This window comes from Hibiscus syriacus, unplaced genomic scaffold (assembly GCF_006381635.1).
Source record: "Hibiscus syriacus cultivar Baekdansim isolate YM2019G1 unplaced genomic scaffold, ASM638163v2 tig00000715_pilon, whole genome shotgun sequence".
Classification (NCBI taxonomy): domain Eukaryota; kingdom Viridiplantae; phylum Streptophyta; class Magnoliopsida; order Malvales; family Malvaceae; genus Hibiscus; species Hibiscus syriacus.
The window spans coordinates 2,028,301-2,051,103 of NW_024061811.1; the positions used below are offsets into that span (position 1 = coordinate 2,028,301).

General features: G+C 36.6%; 2 pseudogenes; both read left to right on the forward strand.

Moving 5' to 3' along the window:
- LOC120211861 lies at positions 1-3,809 on the forward strand (annotated as a pseudogene).
- Positions 3,810-3,864: 55 nt separating this feature from the next.
- Positions 3,865-12,660, forward strand: LOC120210550 (annotated as a pseudogene).
- The last annotated feature ends 10,143 nt before the right edge of the window (positions 12,661-22,803 follow it).

A 22,803-nucleotide genomic window follows, 5' to 3' on the forward strand; every position in this document is an offset into this window, starting at 1 on the left:
TCTACTTTAGTCTGGATAAAATAATCGTTGTTGTTTTTCCACAGGAAGAAAGCCATTGCCATTGCCAATGGACACTCTTTCAGGATTTGCTTTCATCACCAACTGCAATAGTTCTCCATATACAAGATTCTCTCCACATCCTCGCCCTCAAAGACCACCATTTTCTAGAACCCCAACTGTATATGTCTTGAAAACAAGCTCTCCTTCAGGTAACATCTTCACAAATCTCCTTACACTTCGTATTATCGCATTGGATTTTGAGTTTTATGGTTATTTCAGGTCATATTTGGCATGGGATTCTTTCAATTCTAAGTTTTTTAACTTACCAAAAAACAAGTTTTTTAGGGGATTATCAATGAATTAATTTTTGTCGAGGAGATTTTTCGTCTCGTGGGAAATTAAGGACTAATGTTTTCATGGATCTACTGCCTCTTACTTTATGATGAATTTTACTGTTTGATCATGTTAGTCATGGCTACTAATTGCTTGAAATTATATTCAATTTCGCATGCTGCAATTTCTTTATCATCCTATCCATGAATCATTCATGCAAATAAGTGAAATTTTCCACAAGGTAATCCCACCATTGGCGGCTTAGAGGTTATATTTATTTGACATTATAACTGTACATTGTTGACTATAGTAGGTGGTCATTTTTCATTTCACTCTTATCTTTTAATAAAATTTTCAGTGAGTGAATCTGTAGAAGAGAATGTTCTGGAGATGTTCTTCAAGGATAGAGAAATAAATGGAGATTTTATTTCGAAAGTTTCAGACAAGCTATGGCAGAGGGAGGTTCTGAAAGTTGTTGATACCAATGTCAGTGAACCAGCTGACACTGCTCAGCAATCAGAGCAGGTACAAATATATTATTTCTTTATTTTGCATTCCTGATGCGATTTTAGTTTAACATGTCGGTTTGCTGTGTGCAGTAATACTGAATCCTCAACTCCCTTAGCCCGATTTCTTCTGTATTGCTGTTTGACATTATAATATAAGAGGGATGACTTGCTTTTTCTTGGGAGGAGTTTTGGGGGGGGGGGTTCTTTTCCTTTACTTATGTGTAGTCTTTCCATGTTTGCATATTTGTATACATAGTATTTTGTTTATGAAGCTGATTCAGTTCACTTGTGCTATTGATTCTAAATATGTGTAGGTCATGGGAAGTGATGATGATGGTGGGTTTTTGAAGCTGTCAACAACTCAAGAATGGTTATCAGGTGACAATTATGCTCCAAGGAATAAAAAAGCCATTGCCAAGGTGTGCTTTTTTATTATCACCCTCCCTCATTCCCCCATCTCTGGTTATCATTTTGTCCTATGCTTTCTAATTCGGTAGCTCTGTGTTTATATATTAGTAAGCACAGTCAAAGTGACGCACATGTGTTTGTGAGACTAATGCTTGCCAAACATAATCTGGCTGTCCTTGGTTATCTCTGATAGGGCAGAATACAATGGATAAAGGTCTATATGTCTGTTAGTCTTGGCCAAAATTTAAAATTAAAAGGCTGAAATTCCCAGCATTTATTAACTTCGGGAAATTGTCAGCCTTAAGAAATAGATCACTCTTTTTTGTTACTAACCCATTTGTATGAACAGGTGTTGCGGGATGACAGCGAAAGAAGGAAGAAACTGAATCTTCTAAAATATGAAGCTGTATGATACTCATCAGATTTCTCAGTTAGTTGTAGGGGTTTATGTTCCCATCTGAATTTATTTCTGTAATGTATCAAGAACTGGAAAACTGGAAAGATGTTTTGTTGCATACTGTGAATATATTTCTTGCATCTGAAAATTGTTAAATTGTTTTGAAAGGTACTAAATTGCTAATTGTTTGTCATTTGATCCCCCAGCTCAAGAGGGAATTGACACTTTTATCTGTTGGAATTGGAACGGCATGCAGCGGGTACTGTTTGGTAGTGTTATCAGTTCAGGTAAAGTATTCACCAAAACCTGCAGTGCCGTGGGTGGTGATGAATAAATTTCAATGATATGTATATTTGATCAGTTGTGCCCTGTTTGAAACCTGGAAATGGATCTGGAATCTTGCCCTGATTCTTTACTCTTAAGCTTTGGCCATACTTCCTTTCCTTCTATTTTTAGGAGATATTGCTTCAAGATGGGAAAAAATAGAGATTTTTAGAAATTGTTACATTTATTATCTTTGGTTTATTTGGAACTGACTTCTTTTTTTTGTTTTTGATGTTAAGAACTGACTGTTAATATTCTGCAGGCTGCTGTTAGTTATGCAATTGGGGTTCTTTTCAGGTTAGTTGCTACATTTCTAATTTGGTCATTTCTGTTGAATCAACCTTGATGACCTCAGTGTAGCAATCATGTGTTTGTAGTGAATTTCTAGAACCAAAGAGGTAACTAGTCGATGTTTAAGCCCCCATCTTTCCACGTGTATATATCATATGTTTGTACTGAACAATTCCCATTTTTATCTTGTTCAGAGAAGAAAACATCGATTAATGGTTCATCTGCTGGAGTAACCGGAGGATGGTTTAATCCAAGGCACAATGGCCTTTTTCCCATTGAAATTATTACGGGCCTAATAAAATTTTTAACCTTGAAAATTATTTCTGCATGGAGTTTGACTTGGAAAACCCGATTAGTATATCTTAGTTGGTGATATCTTTTAACTAATCAGCATTTTAGCGAGCCCAACTTACGGACAAATGGTGCTCATATGCTGATTTCTTGAGGGAAGGATTAGAAGAGAACCTGTTTTATTATTGTTTTTTTCCACCCTTGTTAGTCATCTTAGTACCGAATGCTTTACCTAATACATTTTCTGGGTAGTTGCTTATACCTCCAGCTCTTATATCAACATGCGGACAACCTATCTCAAGAAATGGTTCCTCAGGTTTTCAAGCAGAAGAAATCGAAAAAGTACCTCTACTAACTTGTTTTGGTGATCACTCTTTTCATAGTAGTAGTAAACGAATCTTTGTTCTCTTTGATTGTTTTCAACGATATTAGTTTTCTTATATCAGAATAGGAATAAGAAGCGAGGACTTGCAGACTTCTTTGAGAGAATGATTAAGGGTAGTGGCATTGCACTTTCTTCTCCCAGATTAGTCATCCCGGTTGCTGTATATGGATTGTGGATCATATCGCATAAATTTTTGGCCAATGATTTCTTTGATTTCCAGGTAGCTTTTAAACACTTTTACCTTCTTTTTTCCCCTGATATTAACCTGTTGAGCAGTATCCTGCATACGGTTAGTGATTATGTTGCTCCGACTTTTCATTTCTCTTGACACATATTTGGATATATATACGAGGATAAGACTTTCCAAGGATATTCCAAGTACATGGAAAAAGAAATATTAAACATACCATATCCTACGCTTACACTCGAGTCCCACTGTCCCAGTAATGAAATTGAAAAAACAGTATCGATGTTTGAAATATGGCAAGAAGTAATTTGCTCCGTCATTTATAGTTGTTGGTGTTTATTCTTCACAGCTTGTGCCTGCAATGCTTGGGATGTTTGCATACAAAGCAGCTGCTCTAGTTCAAGTATACAGGGACAATGAAGACCTGCAGTTTATCTTTCCGGAAAACGAGTAACAGTCAAGTAACTGAGTCTCCAATTTATAGAAAACTTCCAACACAGAACTGATCACTCTCCGGCTGGTGTCGTACGATCCGAAGTTGAGCTACCTTTGAAGATTCCAACAAGACAGCCGTCCAAATAACTTAATAATTCAGTTTCTACTTTCATGGGCTAGGATTGCAGTTGCATACATTAGCTTGCAAGTACGGGTGTATGCTGAATACGGAATTGCCACGTAGTCTTGAAGCTCCTCCGTTTTGATTTTGAGGCTTTATTGTATATATTTCCAAGCTCCAGGAATGAATATGATTCTCAAAATCCATGTACCTTTTGGTAGTGTGCTTTAGTTGTCATTCAGCTATTCATAATCCATTGTCATTTGGAATAAATCGCAACGCGAATTTCGACTTTCGCAACGAATTTGGAAAATCGCAACGCGAATTTCGACTATCGCAATGCGAATATGTAAATCGCATTGCGATAGTCCAAGTTCGTGTTGCGAATCTAGAAACTGATTTGCGATACTGGAGATCGCGTTGCGAATTATCGATCGCATTACGATTTAGTTGGTCATTTTGGCAAATTCAAAAAAAATTGGTTAAAATCGTATATTATAAGGCATTTTTGGTCACTGAAGTTATTTTCTCCTCTTTAAGAACTCCGGCGGCGGTCACCGGGGATTGCAAAAATTGATTTGCGATACCGGAGATCGCGTTGCGAATTATCGATCGCATTGCGATTTAGTTTGTCATTTTGACAAATACAAAAAAATTTGGTTAAAATCGTATATTATAAGGTATTTTTGGTCACTGAGATTATTTTCTCCTCTTTAAGAACTCTGGCGGCGGTCATCGGGGATTGCAAGAATCGATGTCCTCAGTGATCTCTCTACTCTTCATTTTAGTAGCTTGCGTCGAACTCTGCGATGCTGCCGCTGGCATCGACGTCTACCGTCTAATCCAATACGACATGTTTGGTTCCGCTTTCGGATCTCGCTTCGCTGCCCTCAACCACCATGCCGCCTCCTTGCATTTCCCTCCTGGCGTTGATCTTTCAAGAACTGTCCTCATCATTCCTCTACGTGAACTAAACATCACTTTCGTCCGAGGTTCGCTTTCATCTCAACAATTTAAGTTCTCAGCTTTTGTTTTTTAGAAAACAATTAGTTAAACCTTTTCTTTTGGCGATTGGCAGAATATGTTAACCAGAAAAAGCCGTTAGGAGGATTGCTATTTTTTGATTCCTGAAATATTTAACCCTGGAAATGGAGGGAAGAAGCAAGTTCATGAAAGGGAGAAACTGAAAAACGTGTTGGCAGTGCTCGAACGGTTACTGATACATGCAAATTTACTTGTGACTATAACAGAGATTATAGTTCTTATGGTTAAATTTTACCTTTATGCAGAAGTAATATGTCTATATCCCTACGTAAATTTCCATGTTAATTTGGTTTCTTGGTAACTGAAGCTTCCTCATTTGTTAAACTAATTTTCATTAAGATATGGGTTCTGTAAACTTAACATTTTAAAAGGATTAGATTTTGTTGTTTGGAACGTTATTTTGTTTCTGTTGACTGAGACTGAATCAAGTTTTATGTTTTTCCATATCTAGTCATTTATTAGATTAACGAAAAGACTTAGATTCCAATTCCTAGCACCATGCTTCCGTCTTAAGTGGATAGCTGTTATTGTCATATCAATTAATTGTTTGATTGGAAAATAGCATAAACCTTGAAATTTCTTTAAAACAGGCCAGAAATATGTAATTCAACACCAGTGCTTATAAACGATATTTGAGCTAACCTTTTTCTATTGCTATTATTGCATCTTTGGTAAAGCTGTTTCTAAAAATTAATTATACAAGGATAGATACTTAACTTAGGTCTCATACACTTTAGCTTCCCTAAGGGCACTATCCTCTCCACTAGTGTTATCAGCTAGTGAAGGTGTCTGTCCTTTATTTCTCAGTTTTCAGATTCTTTGCATTGTATGAAAATGATTTTTGGAATTTATATCCAAGTTAATAGTGTTCTGGTGACTCCAAATGAAATCTTTGCTACTTCTCAACTCTTTATTTCATTTATTAATTATTTGTTTGATTTTATATATCTTCTTTAAGATAGGCGGCCATAACATCATTGTGGGGATTTTGTGCTGCAGTATCCTGTCTATTTTGCTTTTGAGAACGATGAAATTGATATTGTATTGGCGGATATCAAGAAGAATGATGCAATTGGTCAACCTGCTACTGCAACTACAGGAGGGTCAGTTTATATATATATATATATATATATATTGTTATTTTAAAAATGATACTTTCTATTCAAGTGTTCTATAAATTTCCGTTTGGTATTAGGAAACTGGCTTACCGCTTTGCATGAGGTAGAAAACATATTACCTGGTACTCGTTTTATTTCTCGAATATTGTAGAATGATCATTTTCCAGCTAGACACTCAAATAAGCGGTGCCTATTTTTGTTCATTTTGATTTTGAATTGGTAATAAAAATACCTTTTGTTGTCATTGTTCATGTTTAATCCAACTCTTGTGAAAAAATGCAGATACAAGCTTGTTATCCCAACACCTAAACCAAAGAAAGTTGCATCTCCCACCATCACTAATATTCAGGTTTGTGTCAATTTTTACATGGTAGAGGAAAATGACATGGCTTGTATTCTGGCTGCTGCTTATATACAGTAATAATGAGACATATTAGCATACAGAAGACTGTCACTTTGTTTTGCTTTTATCATATGAAAGAATACTAGTTGTGGTTTAAAAGAAAGAACAATATTATCTTCTGACTGGAGAAAAAAGAAATATATGATTGCTTCTGACTAGTTGTGGTTTAAAAGAAAGAACAATATTGTCTTCTGACTGGAGACAAAAGAAATATATGATTGCTTCTGGAAATTGCATGGCATCATTTTCTCTTGTTGCTTGCCCCATCTTCATAATATATTTTTGTCTTGGAAAGATATTTTGACTTCAGATATTGGTATGTTTAATTTTCTTGAGCTAGTTTTATTGCATGTATTATCTGGGGAATTTTGAATATGCTATTAATGGAGTTTTCTAGAAGTTTTCACGCTGCTTATTCTGATGTGATAACATGGGTGGTTGTCTGGATTGAAAGCTGATGGAGATATGAATCAACTTCCAACCATTGCTATTGTGGCATCTTGTAGAAATCAGAGTAATTCTCTGTAATTTCTCATTCTTTTCAATATGACAGATTACATATTTATATACAAAATATCTCTCTAAAGTAGGAAACTCTAAAAAAAGAAAAATAATAATCCTAGGATATGATCCCTTAAAATAAGGGATTGTAGAAATCTATTTACAAAATCATATCTCTATAGGAATGACAACAAATCATATCTCTATAGGAATGATAACAAATCATATCTCTATAGGAATGGTAACAAATCATCTCTATAATTCCTACACTCCCCCTCAAGCTGGAGAATATACATTGAATAATCCCAGCTTGAATAGGAATTTATTGAAAATAGGCTTTGGCAAAGCCTTAGTAAGAATGTCTGCAACTTGTTCTTCTGAAGGAATGTATGAAAGTGTGGCTGTCTTTTTGTTAACTTGATCAGCAATAAAATGCATATCAATCTCAACATGCTTTGTCCGATCATGTTGAACTGGGTTCTTGGAAATTTGAATAGCAGATTGATTATCACACAAAACTTCAAAGTGATCTTCTTGATTAGTGACAAGTTCTTTCAGTAGTTTAAGTAGCCAAATTCCTTCGCATTTTCCCAATGCTAGTGCTCTAAATTCAGCTTCAGCACTACTTTTTGAAACGACAGATTGTTTCTTACTTCTCCAAGTTGTAAGGTTTCCCCAAACAAAGGTGCAGTAGCCACTAGTGAATCTCCTTTCAGTAAGGTCTCCGGCCCAACTATAATCTGTAAAGATCTTAACAGTTCTGTCTTGTGTCTTCTTAAACATTAAACATTGTCCTGGAGTTTTCTTCAAGTACTTGATAATTCTATTTGCTGCTGCCATATGCTCTTCAGTAGGATTAGTCATGTGTTGACTTATCACATTTACATGAAATGTTATATCTGGCCTTGTCAAGGATAAATATATTAGTTTCCCAACTAATCTTTGAAATTTCTCTTTGTCTACCAATGACCCATCTTCTTTGTTAAATTTCAAGCTTGCCCTCCATTGGTGTATCAATCGGCTTACAACCAAGAAAACCAGTTTCTTTGAGTAAATCAAGTACATATTTTCTTTGCTTGATCACAAGTCCTTCTTTTGATCTTGCCACCTCCATTCCTAGGAAATACCTTAGCTTTCCCAAGTCCTTGGTTTCGAATTCCTTATTTAACAACTTATTCAAATTGCAAATCTCTTCTTCATCATCTCCGGTAAGAATTATGTCGTCCACGTACACAATAAGGATAGCTTTCTTATTTGTAGAAGTTACCTTGATGAAAAGAGTGTGATCGGCGAGGGATTGCTTGTAACCGTTTTTTAGGATGACTTTAGTGAACCTCTCGAACCAAGCTCTGGGTGATTGTTTTAACCCGTATAGAGACTTGTTGAGCTTGCACACCTTGTTACTTCCTTCAACAGACTTTAAGCCAGGTGGCAACTTTATATAGACTTCTTCTTCTAGCTTGCCATTAAGAAAAGCGTTTTTTACATCAAGTTGGTGTAATTTTCAATCGCAATTTACAGCCAAACTTAGGAGTACTCGAACAGTATTAAGCTTCGCCACAGGTGCAAAAGTTTCTGTGAAATCTATCCCATATGTTTGTGTAAAGCCTCTGGCCACTAGTCTCGCTTTGTATCGTTGGATGCTACCATTTGAGTTATACTTTACAGTAAAGATCCATTTATAGCCAACGACTTTTTTCCTTGAGGAAGGCCCGTAACAGTCCAAGTAGCATTTTTCTCCAGTGCACAAATTTTCTCTTCAACAACCCTTCTCCATTTTGAATCCTTTAGAGCTTCAGCTATGCTTGTGGGAACCTGTTCTTTATCCAAGTTTGCTGTAAATGCTTGAAAAGAAGGCATCAATGAATTATAACTAGCAAATTTTTCAATAGGATGCTTGGTGCACTGTCTAACCCCTTTTCTAATAGCAATAGGGAAGTCATCTAGAGTAGGGGAAGTGACTTACTGATTTCTTCTTCTATTTCGGCAGCTGGACCCAAATCCAATTCTCGGCAAGCATCAGATTGCAAAACAGCCTCAGGAATATGTTTTCTTTTCCTTGTATAGAAACGGAGATGTTTGATTGGTGTTGTTTGTGGAATATTTTGAATGGGAGTATGTGTATTTTCAGGAAGGATATTTAAAGTGGGTATGGGTGAAGTAGTGATAGGTACTACCGGTGGATCAATGGGAGTAGTTACAGGTGACAAATCTGTAGGTAAGGAAAAATTGGTGGCAATTCTGAAGGTTGAGAATGAAGAGTAGGAGGAGATACCTGATGTGGATGAAAATCCTTTCATGTCTCCCCCTGAATTTCAGCCTGAGTGAAATAGGGATCCTGTTCATAAAATGTTATATCCATAGTGGTAAAAAATCGTTTTGAAGGAGGATGATAGCATTTATAACCCTTCTTAAGTGAAGAATACCCAACCAGTACACACTTTAATGATTTATGATCTAACTTTGACTTATTAGGAGCAATGTTTTGGATAAAAGCAGTACAACCAAATATTTTAAGTGGAAGAATGGAGGAGATAGGTTTAAAATGGGGAAAGTATTGCAAAAATATAGATTGAGGTGTTTGAAATTGTAAAACCTTACTAGGCATTCGATTGATTAAATATGTGGCAGTTAATAAGGCTTCCCCCCACAAATATTTTGGAACATTAGTGGTAAATAGAAGAGAACGAGTAACTTCAAGGAGGTGTCTATTTTTTCTTTCGGCAATACCGTTTTGTTGTGGGGTGTCAACACAAGAACTAATTTGAACTATGCCCTTTTCCCTAAAAAACGCACCCAAAGACTTAGCAAACAATTCACTGCCATTATCAGATTTAAAGAGCTGAATTTTAGACTCAAATTGAGTGAGAACCATGTTATAAAATTGGGTAAAAACACATGTAGTTTCAGATTTATCTTTTAGCAAATAAGTCCAAGTTATCCTACTGTGATCATCAATGAAAGTGATAAACCACTTATAATTATCAGCATTCTTCACCCGAGAAAAACCCAAATATCATTGTGGATCAAAGCAAAAGGGTGAGAAGGCTTATATGTAGAAGAAGAATAAGTTGATTTAGTATGTTTGGCAAGAGAGCAAACTTTGCAAGAAAAAGAATTTGACCTTTTATGAATGAATAGAGCAGGAAAAACTTTTACAAGATAGTGAAAACTAGGATGACCTAAACGATAGTGCCATAACATAACATTATCAACTTTTTCTAAAGCGGTGAAAGATTTCGAGATTTCGGTTTTAGTAGAGGCAGGAAGAATGTAGAGACCATTCTGCAAGCTGGCCTTACCAATCATCTTCTTCGAGTTCAGTGCCTGCAAAGTACAATCAATATCATTAAAAATTGAAGAGCAGTGCAAGTCGGTGGAAAGTTTACTAACCGAAACGAGATTGCAAGCCAGGTTTGGTACGAAGAGGACATTTTTAAGTACAATCTGGTCATTGAGAATAACAGTGCCATGTCCTTTTATTTTGCACAAAGAACCGTTAGCCGTTTTGACAGCTTTACCAAAGTTTGGAAAAAAATTGCAAAACAAATCCTTATTACCAGTCATATGATCCATAGCACCAGAATCGAGGATCCAATTAGGGGACGACTAGAAGGAGAAAAAAACTGTAGCATGAGGTTTATCTTCTGGTTCTTTCATGACCAGATTACCTTCTGATTGAGCAGCAGAACCAGAAAAATTTTCTGGATTTGAAGTGATCTCCGGAGTAGGAGAAGAAGTTGTGGACATCATCTAGGTTGGAAAGAAACCGTAACCTAAGCTGATACCATGTAGAAATCAGAGTAATTCTCTGTAATTTCTTATTCTTTTCAGTATGACAAATTACATATTTATATATAAAATATCTCTCTAAAGTAGGAAACTTTAAGAAAGGAAAAATAATAATCCTAGGATATGATCCCTTAAAACAAGAGATTGTAGAAATCTATTTACAAAATCATATCTCTATAAGAATGACAACAAATCATATCTCTATAGGAATGGTAACAAATCATATCTCTATAGGAATGGTAACAAATCATATCTCTATAGGAATGGTAACAAATCATCTCTATAATTCCTACACATCTTATGATACTTTTGGGGCTGCTCCTGTGCGTATTTTATTATTTTTCAGTAAAGAAAATCAGCTTCAATTATCCAAATGAAGGGACCATAAATTATTTTAAATGTGTAGGCATTATCAGTGGGAAGTGACAGCAATGGAAGTAGCATTGTGGCGCTTCTTGAAATAGCTAGGCTATTCTCTCTCCTGTATTCAAATCCTAAGACAAGAGGAAGGTACAATTTACTTTTTGGCCTGACATCTGGTGGACCATATAACTACAACGGAACTCAGAAGGTGATCCATTTTCCTCGATGAACTGAAATTTTACCATCTCGTTCAGTGGCTTGGATATCTTTCTGGTTACTTTTGCTGTCATTTTGGTTGCTCTGGTCATGTAAGTATCATATTCTGTGCAGTGGCTTCGGAGTTTTGATCAACGTTTACGTGAGAGTATTGACTATGCTATTTGCTTAAATAGTATTGGTTCTTGGGATAATGAATTGTGGATTCATGTTTCTAAGCCTCCAGAAAGTGCCTACATCAAGCAGATTTTTGAGGTAAGCTGCTATGTTACCTTGACTCTTCATTTTTCATGAAGTACCCTTGTCCGGCACTCGTGTCTGACACTTGAATATGGTGATATGATACCCAAATAGCCTCCAAATATATAGGAAAACATTAAAAAATCTAGCCATACCCATGTCTGACACTGACATCTGAGTCAGAGTTAACATATGTAAGCGTGCGACATCTTGAATAATAGATCTTGAATGCATTATATTATATTTTCTTTCCATTGTTCAGAATCTGATACATTGTGTTATTGAAGGGTTTCTCTAATGTGGCAGAGGAGTTGGATATCAAAGTTGGCTTGAAGCACAAGAAAATAAACTTCTCCAATCCTCGAGTGAGTTGATATATGTATATGTAACAATGTTTGAACCATCTTCTGTCATCATTTTCTGAAATTAAGAATGTTATTATGATCAACTTCATCTATGAGAGACGTATGAAACTTTAATTTGATGTATTTATGAATGAATTTTTTTGTGGTTTTCCAAAATTCAGTTGTAACCCCTTTTCCCTTTATGATCCTGTGGTCTGTTTGCTCTGAACATCTTCTCTGGAAATGGTTAACTTATTCTTGAAATAAATCTGTTAAATCTTAATTTTTTGCTGTTGTTGTTAACTTATGACTTTACCGGATGATTTCACACATGAAGGAGCAGTACATTTATTTATGTGAGCATTCTGTGGATAGATGTAACTTGTAAGAATGCTATGGTCTTGCACTTCTGCTGTTTAGATCTGGTAATAGAACAGTTGATCTGCTGTAGGTAGCTTAGGAGCATGAACAGTTCTCAAGACTGCGAGTTACTGGAGCCACTCTTTCTCAAATTCCGGTTGCTCCTGAACTCCTAGAAAGCACTGGAGGTCTGTTTGATAGCAGGTAATATTTTCAGACTCGAGTTCATATTATCAAATTTCCAGAGTGACTTTGTTTTGAGATTAGTTGCTGAGAGCTTTGACTATTTTGCAGACAATTTGTGAATGAAACTGCAATCACTAGAGGTGTGAAGTTAGTTGCTGAAAGTCTTGCAGTAAGATCAAATGACTTACCAGTATAAATTGATTTAATTTTTTTTGAATGCCATTCTTGTGATAAAATAAGTTCTTGCAAGAGAGAACCCTCAGCCCCTCCCATTTTTATCAGTAAGCTTGAAAAATGGAAATCTACGCTGCAATATTTATGAGAACTTCTGGAAGAGAATGTGTGGACTGTGGGCCATTACATCTGTGTCTGATCTACCAAATCAGTGTCAAATGGGTTAGTAACATTAATAACTTATCATGTGATGCTCTTGTGTGGAATGTAACGGATTTACAGGTGTAAGCATATAAGTGAAAATTTCTCCCGGTGCATATTAACCTTGGAAAAATTAATTACAGTTCTCAGCGGAGGAAAAATTTTAGCATCACATATATGCTAGTTCTTGATGCGATTGTCTTTTGGGTTTTTTTAGGCGAAGACCCAACTAGTGTGGAAAGTGTCATTTAGACCATGCTTTTGCCGGTCAATTTCTGGATAGAGTACACTGGTATATGACCAATGTAAGCCAACCAACTAGTTAGCAAAGGCTTTATCTTGGTGATTTTTTTGTATTTTTATTTTATACGCATAGTAAAGAGTATTTAAATATTTGCTTACTTGCGTTCAAAGGCATTAAGGTTTAATCATTGCTTGTACAAGACAATGTACTTTTTATTTTAAAATTGTCACTACTTTGTGCTGAGGCATGTCTACGGTACCAGGGGAAGGATGTCCAAATTTTTGCAGATGGGGGTAGTTTGGCTGTAAATCCTGCTTATGTGCAATCTTGGATGGATCTTTTATCACGAACACCTCGAGTAGCTCCATTTCTTTCAAAGAATGACCCCTTCGTGATGACATTAAAGAAGTTTTGTCTTCTTTTACTTTTCTTGATCCTCTCCTTTATGTTTCTGTTTCCATCTTTAAGATGATGATGTACACTTTTAGAATTGAACTTAGAATTTCACTTTGTTTAAAGAATCAAATATATGATATCTAAGATATGGGGGATACCAAATGTCTTGTGTAACACCCTCAACCCGTACCCGACCCGAATACGAGTCTGAGATGTCATATTATCTTTTTAAAACACTTTTCTTTACAAAATAACAAAACATTTGAACTTATTTTAATAAAATACAATAATATATTATTAAATTATATTCGGTATAAAATTTTGAGATACAAATGTATTTATGAACAATATTATATGATATGAACAGTAACCTATTACAGTAACGTAAACAGTAACCTGTTATAGTACCGTAAACAGTAATCTGCTACAATACCGTGAACAGTATTTTGCTACAATATCCTGCTACAGTATTGATTACACAAATTTAACCGATTCCCCTGCTACTGTGCTGCTACAGTACTTCCGTAAAACGTACATAAAACTCGTAAAAATTTAACCGTTCATTACTATACATTTACATTCACTTAAATACGTTCAAAACATTAGAAAAATCGATCAGAGAGTTCGTAACTAACAACTTATTACATACCAACACACTTTATACCACAAAATACATACTTTGTTGTTTACTTCTGATCTGATCTTCTAGTAATGATGTTGTCTTTGCCACTTCTATTTATGCTCTGCTTGTTTCTTTGTACCTACGTGTAAATCACTTACACGCTAAGTCATAGACTTAGTGAGGCATAACAAAATATATAACAATAAATTCATAGAACATGCACTCTTACCGTTCAATCATAACATCATAACCTGCATGTATCCATTACACTACAACATATATGATCATGTCATGCATATATGAAATTTATCGTCTTATGCAAGTTTCACTTCACTTTATCTTTGTATTGCTCATGTACATTATTGAGAACAAGAGGTACGCGAGCACACTGAGGTTGTGCACATCTGTTGTCACCACAACTCGTATAAATTCCCACTAGGGGCACTGAATATTTGTCCCGAAGGACCACTGTGTCCCGAAGGACCACTGTATATCCCTCGACTCTTGGCATGCCAATTATACATACACCTCTCATATTAAATAACATGAGCTTAAAAATGAATACATTTCTCATTTTCATATATTTTTTCATCACTTTTCATATAAACACATAATTCACTTCACATGCACATTTATAATCACTTTCAATATTTCACATACCCGAATTGATTCTCTGAAAATTGCATTCTTTCATATAATATCATATTTAAGCATAAATGAATTATGCATGAAATCATTGTATCATATATATATATATATATAGATGCATGTACATGAATATGAAATCATGAATTCAACTACCAGAGATAGACTTATCACAAGTCATACCTCCATACAATTTTATCTAGTATGTGCACTCACCTTAGCCTTGCTTACTTTGACTCGATTCTAATACTTCGATAGTTTAGGAACTCGTTTAGGATCGATATCTATATAAACATAATTTTCTAGACAATTATAAAAAGCCTAAACCTTACAATTAACCTCTAATAGCTTAAACAAATTTAAGGAATTAATATTTCATTTTTCCTTTAGAGGGAATCGGTTCCCCACTGTGGGGTATCGATTCCCCTATTACATTCTGGAAATTTTAACCCAAAATTCATTAACTCATCACTGAATTTCCTCATACAAAACTCCTTTCATACCACTAAATTCAACTACATTCATTTTAACTAACTTATATCATTCACACACCTTATTATCTACAATACTTCATTCAAATTCTTAAAGCTAAGAATCATACCAAATTTTTCAACATGTTTTAAATCCAATTCTAACACTCCATATTCCTTAATTAACCTCTTAACAAGTCAAAAATCTTATTCAAACTTCAAAAACTCATTCATATCAAAATTTCATCTAAAAACCCATTCTTCAAATCCATCTCTAAAACACTTATCTTGTTGTTTTAATGTCATATAAGCTTTCTTTTAGCTTATATAACATTCAAACTTTCATTACTAAACCAAAAATCAAAGAAACAACCAAGATTAAGATTCTTACCTTGAGCTTGGATGCTTCACGTTTGGGAGAAGAAGATAAAGAAAGAAGGAAGAAGAGATGAGAGAAATCTGGAAACATTTGTTTCCTACTTATGCCCCATGTGGGTTATAATATAACCCCATTTATTATTTTATTCATCTTTTTATTCAATGACTCTTTTATCCTTTTACTTTTCCTTTATTTGCTAATTAGTCCTACACCAACATCTTTCAATTAATTCCTTCACTTTTTAATTTATTTAGTTTGGTCATTGAATTTAAAAAAAATCTTACACTTAAATCACTAACCCGGTATTGAGGATGTTACATATTGGGTAACTCCTTTTCTAAATGGGAGTTGGCATAAAGAAATACTTTGCTTATATGAATAAAAGTTGCATGCACCATTCAGAAGCAAAACTAAAGATAAAAAAAAAGTACCACTATTTCGTCCCAGCTGTTTCACTTCAAAACTTTTATTCTCTTACCAATGGAACAGACTTTTGGATGCATATTTATGGTAAATGGTGAAAACACTAGAATGACTTGCCTTTCTGTAGCTTTCAATTCTGATTGCTATCTGTTTCACTCTTTGGCAGGAATTAGTCGATCACACTGACAAAGTAAACTTGCAACATGAGATTCTTGATGTTCACTTTCTATGATTCAACTAGCGCAATGCTTAACATCTATCAGGTATTTACTGTACTTCCAATTAACTCTTATCATATTTTTTTTTCTCTATGATTCATGAGATTGGTTGGGACTATAGGGACATATAGACAGAATTAATTTATGTTGATCATTTCTCATTGTTTTCTACGACATAAAATGACCTGAACCCCTTCATATCTGCAATTAATTTCTAGCCGTCTTCAAATCTACCATAAAGTGGGGGAAATGGAATGAAATGCTATCAACTATACATGTGGAATTTACTCACTCAGCTTTGGAAGCAACTGATTATCACTATAAATGAAAGGTAGTTGATCGGGGTGGGGGGTTGGGGGGAAATAGTGCAAGAAACTAGTGAGAATGGGACAATGCGTCATGAGAAAGTTTGTGAAATGATATTCTTAATCAAATCTAATGAAACTCAAAGTGGATCTTGTTTAGTTTGGATTGTATTTGTGAAACTTACAAAACAATTCCTTGGCTGCTGCTACCCAACTCTCAAGTATTACTCGGATCTTTTTACTCGAACATTATTCTTAATTTTCTTTTTGCTGGTGCCATGAGCACAGAACATTCTTGGATTTTTTTAATTATGACCAGTGATCTGAAAACTCAACTGCTTACTATGATTTTTTTTAAATAGTATAAAAGAACTGTCTTCTATCATAGGCGATTTTCCTGATATATCACCGGTGAACAGTATATTTCCCGATCTAACACCGGTCAGATTATATTTTTCGATCTAACACCCTTAGCAGTAAAGCGCGCCCCCCTGCACTGCACTATACGATGATTTGACACCACGTGAGGTATAGCGCGTCCCCTGCACCGCGCTATACGGTGATCTGGCATACACGTGGGTATAGTGCGGCCCCTGCAGCGCGCTATATGCCACGTAGGGGTATAGCGCGGGGCAGGTACCGCGACATACTTTTAATTTTATATAGCGCGGGGCAGTTACCGCGACATACCTTTACTCCTGACATAATTTTATATAGCGCGAGGCAGGTACCGCGTTTTGTATAACTTTCCTCGCTATAAATATCATTCTCCGCCGGTTAAGTTTCTCACATCTCTCCTCTCAACTTATAAATTAATACAACAATTCCGTCAACGAGTCAATAATTCTGACAATCTTCTCATATTTTATTTAGAAGTTCGTGCGATTTTTCGTTATAAGGTACTTTTGTTATAAATTTTTATTATATTTATTGTTTATTATGATTATTTAAAAAAAATATTATACTAATTATTTTTAATTAATTTTTATGTTTGTAAAATTGGAAAGCGGGAGCATATGTCGAAATAGTTTTGCGGTGCAGGTAATAATATTAAATTATATTATTTAATTTATTTACGTTGATGTGTAAAAATTTTATTGTGTTATATGTTCGTTTATATATAATTTATTAAATCAGGTTTGTTTCATTTTTTTTGCAAATATAATAGTGCCGCACTTTTAAACTCAAATAATGGTGCGACTTTCAGCTTTGTTTATTATGATGGTGAAATTGAGAAGATGAAACCGGCGTTGTTTTCGTATCAAATGAGCGTGTTAAAATATCATTCAAGAGAAACATAACTCTTAAGGAGCTGATAACGAAGATTTCGAGGAAGATTCATGTTAGAAGTAGTAAAAGAGTGTCGTCGTTGCAATATAGATTTCCAACATCATTATTGCCATTAACTTATACAACGTTCAAAATTTCGAACAATGATGATGTTGAAATGATGGTTGAAGCTCAAAGTAATTATTCAGACGCTGCTATTGAGATGTATGCACATTTTGTTCAAGTGTGTGCTGTTCGGGGTCAATCATTAAGCTCCCACTATGGACTGACTGAACAAGTTGACAGCCCAACGACAGTAATGTGTAATGATTTTAATGCCATAATGGGGAGACATTCATCCGCAACTCCTTACGATATGTACCGAGGTAGGTCGACGAATAATCCGTATGACAACATCGCATCCAGTTCAAGGGGAAGACATTCATCTGCAAATCCCTTTGACCTTAATATGGAGATGCCATCGACGCAACCATCTGTGCAATTTCCATTTGACGCGATGGCTTCAAGCTCTAGGGGGAGGCATTCAACTGTGAGCTTTTTCGATCTCAATGTCGATATGCCTTCCATTTCAAGGGGAAGGCGTGCAAGTAGTAGGTTCTACGACCTAAATGTGGAGAGCATGGAGGAATCATCATCTCCACCAGAAGAACCGCTTCGTAAGCCTGGTGCGGATGGTGCTGAGACTGGACTATTCATTCACCTAGAATCACCGCAATTTAACTCCGATGATGATGAAGTTCTAGGAAATGTGGCACAAACTGACCCTCCTACACACATGTATGAAGCTGATTATGGTGCAATGTACGGGCCAGAATTTGCGGATATGCCTCATCTCGGTGACTATGGGTATTACTCATCAATAAATAATGATGAGTTATCTTTAGGCATGGAGTTTTCAAGCAAAGAAGAAGCAATGATGGCTATCAAAAATTCCAATATCCGTAATTATGTTCAGTCCAGAGTAGACCGCTCCACGACCGAAAAATATGTATGCTACTGTGCCCAGCGTGAAAACGGATGCAATTGGATGGTTCGCGTATCGAAGAGGAAGAGGAAAAACAATAGATGGGAACTAACAGTATACAACGGTCCTCACACATGTTGTGCTGGAGGGGTCAACCAAGATCATCCCAACTTGGACTCTGAAGTGATATGCCAAGCCATCATGCCCATGGTCAAAACAAGCTCTCATATAGCTGTTGCAGTGTTGATTTCAGCTATACAATCGCAGTATAGGTACACTGTCTCCTATAAAAAAGCTTGGTTGGCAAAACAAAATGCCATTGTCAAACTTCATGGCGAATGGGATGCATCTTACAACGAACTTCTAGGTTGGTTTAGGCTGGTGCGGACGTTGAATCCTGGGACAATTGTGGACTTCAAAACCTCCTATGCATACCATAATGATCGAGTTCTTCGTGATCGATGCCAATTCTACCGAGTTTTTTGGAGTTACCCACAGTGCGTTAATGTTGTCAAATACTACAAGCCTGTGGTCCAGATCGACGGGACTTTCTTGTATGGAAAATACAAGCAAGTTTTATTATTGGCAGTTGTCCAAGATGGCAATCGCAACATTCTTCCAGTTGTTTTTGCTCTTGTCGAAGGAGAAGATACAACTTCTTGGGATTTTTTCCTCCGAAATTTACGGGCACATGTTATCACGATGGAAAACATCTATGTCATTTCAGATCGCGGAGCTGGGATCAAAGCAGCAATGGAGTCTTTGGGTCCAATGTGGCAACCACCCTTTGTCCAACATAGGTATTGTCTTCGACACATTGCCGCGAACTACCATGGAAGGTACAAGAAGAATGATGAGCGTCAATTAATTGTGCGCATGGGTAAGTGAAACTTAGCAAGTTTATTTTCTTTCGATCGTTTTAATTTTGCAAAGACAACAAGTTAGTAAGTTATACATTTTTTGATCAGGTTACGAACTACTTCCTCGAACGTTTGAATCAATGTTTCAAAAGTTGCGGGCGAAGAACGAGGAAGGATATGATTACATCAGCCTCATCGATAAAGAAATGTGGACAAACGCATATGATGGTGGATATCGATATGGACACATGACGACCAACTTGGCAGAGGTAATCAATTCAACCTTAAAGGGTTCACGTCACTTACCAGTAGCGGCTTTGGTAAAGACTACATATTTTCGTTTGGGGGCGCTTTTTGCGAAGCTCGGGGGACAAGCTCAAACCTGGATGCAAGGCGGTCATGTCTATCACCCTAGATTAATTGCAGATCTATAGAAAAAAAAATTGCTGCATCAAGTGGAATGTCTGTAACAAGCTTCTCTAGAAGGCATGAAATGTTTCGTGTCACAGAGTTGCCGCGACCTCTTCAAGGGATTGAAGTTGTGTCGTTAAGAGTAAATCTAAGGGACAGAACGTGCGACTACGGGTTTTTTCAAGCTCTGAAGTATCCATGCTCTCATGTGATAGCAGCTTGCTCGCATACACGTCAAGACTATAACCATTTTGTGGATCCCGTATACCTACTATCTGAAGTTTTTAAGGTATACGAATTTGAGTTTCCCCCCATAGGTAATGACAAAGACCCTGATGAGGTTCAAGATTGGCTTCCGATTGTACCAAATTCGAGTTTATTGAGGGAGCGTGGTCGTCCAAAATCCAATCGAATTCATTGTGATATGGATATTAGAGAAAGATCTAGACAAGACAAGATGTGGGCATTGTAGAAACCCATGACACACTAGAAAAACATGTCAACTTCTGTTGTCATCAAGTAACAATTGATGAGAAAATGATGTATTTTATTATCAAATAATAATTCTTGTACTTTAATTTGCATTTACTTCAAGTTAATGTCATTTGATAATCACCAATGAAGATTAAAAAAACAAACACAATCATTAAATTTTAACAAACTAATAACAATAAGTATTAAATGGTAAATGATAACCAAATTACAATAACTATATTAAATGGTAATAAACAAAACGAACTGAAATACATAAAAAAGTCCAACATATTTAACAAAATAAAGTAAGTATTAAATGAGAAATAATAAAAAAATTACAATTTAACAAAATAAAGTAAATACAAATATAATAAAAAACAAAATCTATCAATGCCTGCGACGCGAATGTGTTCCGTAGGGCGGTGGCTGTCGGTCTCGAGGAGGATTTCTTCGTATCACTGGTTCTGACTCCTCGCTGTCATCATCATCACCATCGTCATCGTCGTCGTCTTGTGCAAGTACATTAGGTTGATGAGGAGCTGGTGACGATGAAACACCTCCGTAGAATAAGGACCCTGGAGGTGTATGACTGACTATCCCACCGGCCTGCGAAAACTGGGAAAACTCATAAAACTCAGACATCGCTGAGTGTAAAAACTGTACAGGAGGCGGTGTATGTGCTGCGGCCATGGGTGATGAGGTTAAACCCGCCAAATATCCAGCATATGAACCCCATATCAGATCTACAAACATAGACCCATAATAGCCTCCAGGAGGGGTCATTTGTGACGGTGGCGGGGTCATAAAACCAGGTGAAGGTGGCGGCAGCGGCATCTGGTAATGGAAAGGCAATGGCGACATCATATATGGCTGCAGCATCATATATGGTTGCGGTGGCTGCTGGGAAGGTCCTGCTTGTGCAGCTGAGGATGAACCAGAAGCACCTGCTCTCCGTCCACGAGTCGGGGGACGATGGTGCTGTGTCGGTGAACGTCTCTATCGACGTCGTAGAAATGTCTGCCCTCGTGCATCCTCGGGAAGTAGAAACGGTTTCCCGTTACTGTTGAACCACTCATAATAATCCTCAGCATACATCAAGAAGTCAGTTAAAATGGGCTCTCTACGTGGAAGGCACCGATGTCGATCCTCCCACAACATGACCCACCCATGATGCCTCACCAGCCAATCTGTATCTGTCTTGCTGTGTCTATCTAAGCTATGCAACTCGTCCATATTGCGTGGTGCTTCCGGAATTGGTTGAAAACAACCAAACTGCCGGAGCACGCGATCAGTGGAGTGCCACTCGACGGTCGCATAACAGATCAGAGGAACCATCGCCATCCAAACATCTAATGGACCCCTCAACTCAGGTGGGATCACCGCCCTCACATCATCAGTAGAATATGACACTCACTCAAACTAAAACAAATAATATATAATTTTTATCAAAATAATAATCTAATTATATAACTATAATCTAAAATCGATTTTTAAACATTAAAATTCATACATGTGTGCCACCTTCTGATCAATTAGCACCCTAATCTTTTCTAAATCATCAGGTAGCTCCTGATGATTTTTCCTATCAGTAGACCACCTATTCAAGGACAAAAATTTGTTATACGCTGTATAAAATTATTAATATACAAAATCAGTTTTATAATTACCTCAGAAGTAGTGGAAATACGAATGAGTTCTTCACAACGGGACATAAAAAGGGTAATCGATACCATGCTCAAGACTGCAACAGCAGGAGACATCCGCCGATAGCATTACGCCTGTAGTCAGTGGTTCCACACATCTCCCTGTACAGCAAAGCCAAAACTGTCGAGCCCCAACTGAATGATCCGGCGAGACGAAAGTCGCCAAGATGTCGCAACCACATGCAGTGAACTAGGTTGCGCGATTTGTCCGACATCATCAACCCTCCTATCAGCTGCAGTATGCATGCCCATGGATACATCTTAACCTCATCCTCAGAGGCGTCTGCGCTCAACTCCCGAAAATTGGCATCTAACCAATTTAATGGTATCCTACCTCCGATAAAATTTTCCGGGACACGTCCTAGACTATCCCGACACAAAGTAGTCCAAGAACCAAAAGCTATCCCCGATATCACATCTCCATCCACTGGAAGCCCCAGGTGCATAGAAACATCCTCAAGCGTGATCGTGCACTCTCTGCACGGAAGATGGAATGTGTGGGTCTCCAGCCTCCACCGCTCTACTAAGGCAGAAATCAGGTCTGGCTCTATCTTATAGTGACCCTGATATCTACCTATGTAACCGAATCCAGCCTCTACTAAATACGACAAGACACGACTGGGTATCACTAACTTAAGATTCCTAATAAAAGGATCTAACACACGGTCCTTCTCCTAAAAATAAATAATTACAAAAATTAATTCTTAATCTAATAATCATGCATTAAATGAATCAACTAATTATTACTAATAATTTAAATTAAATTAAAACGTTAA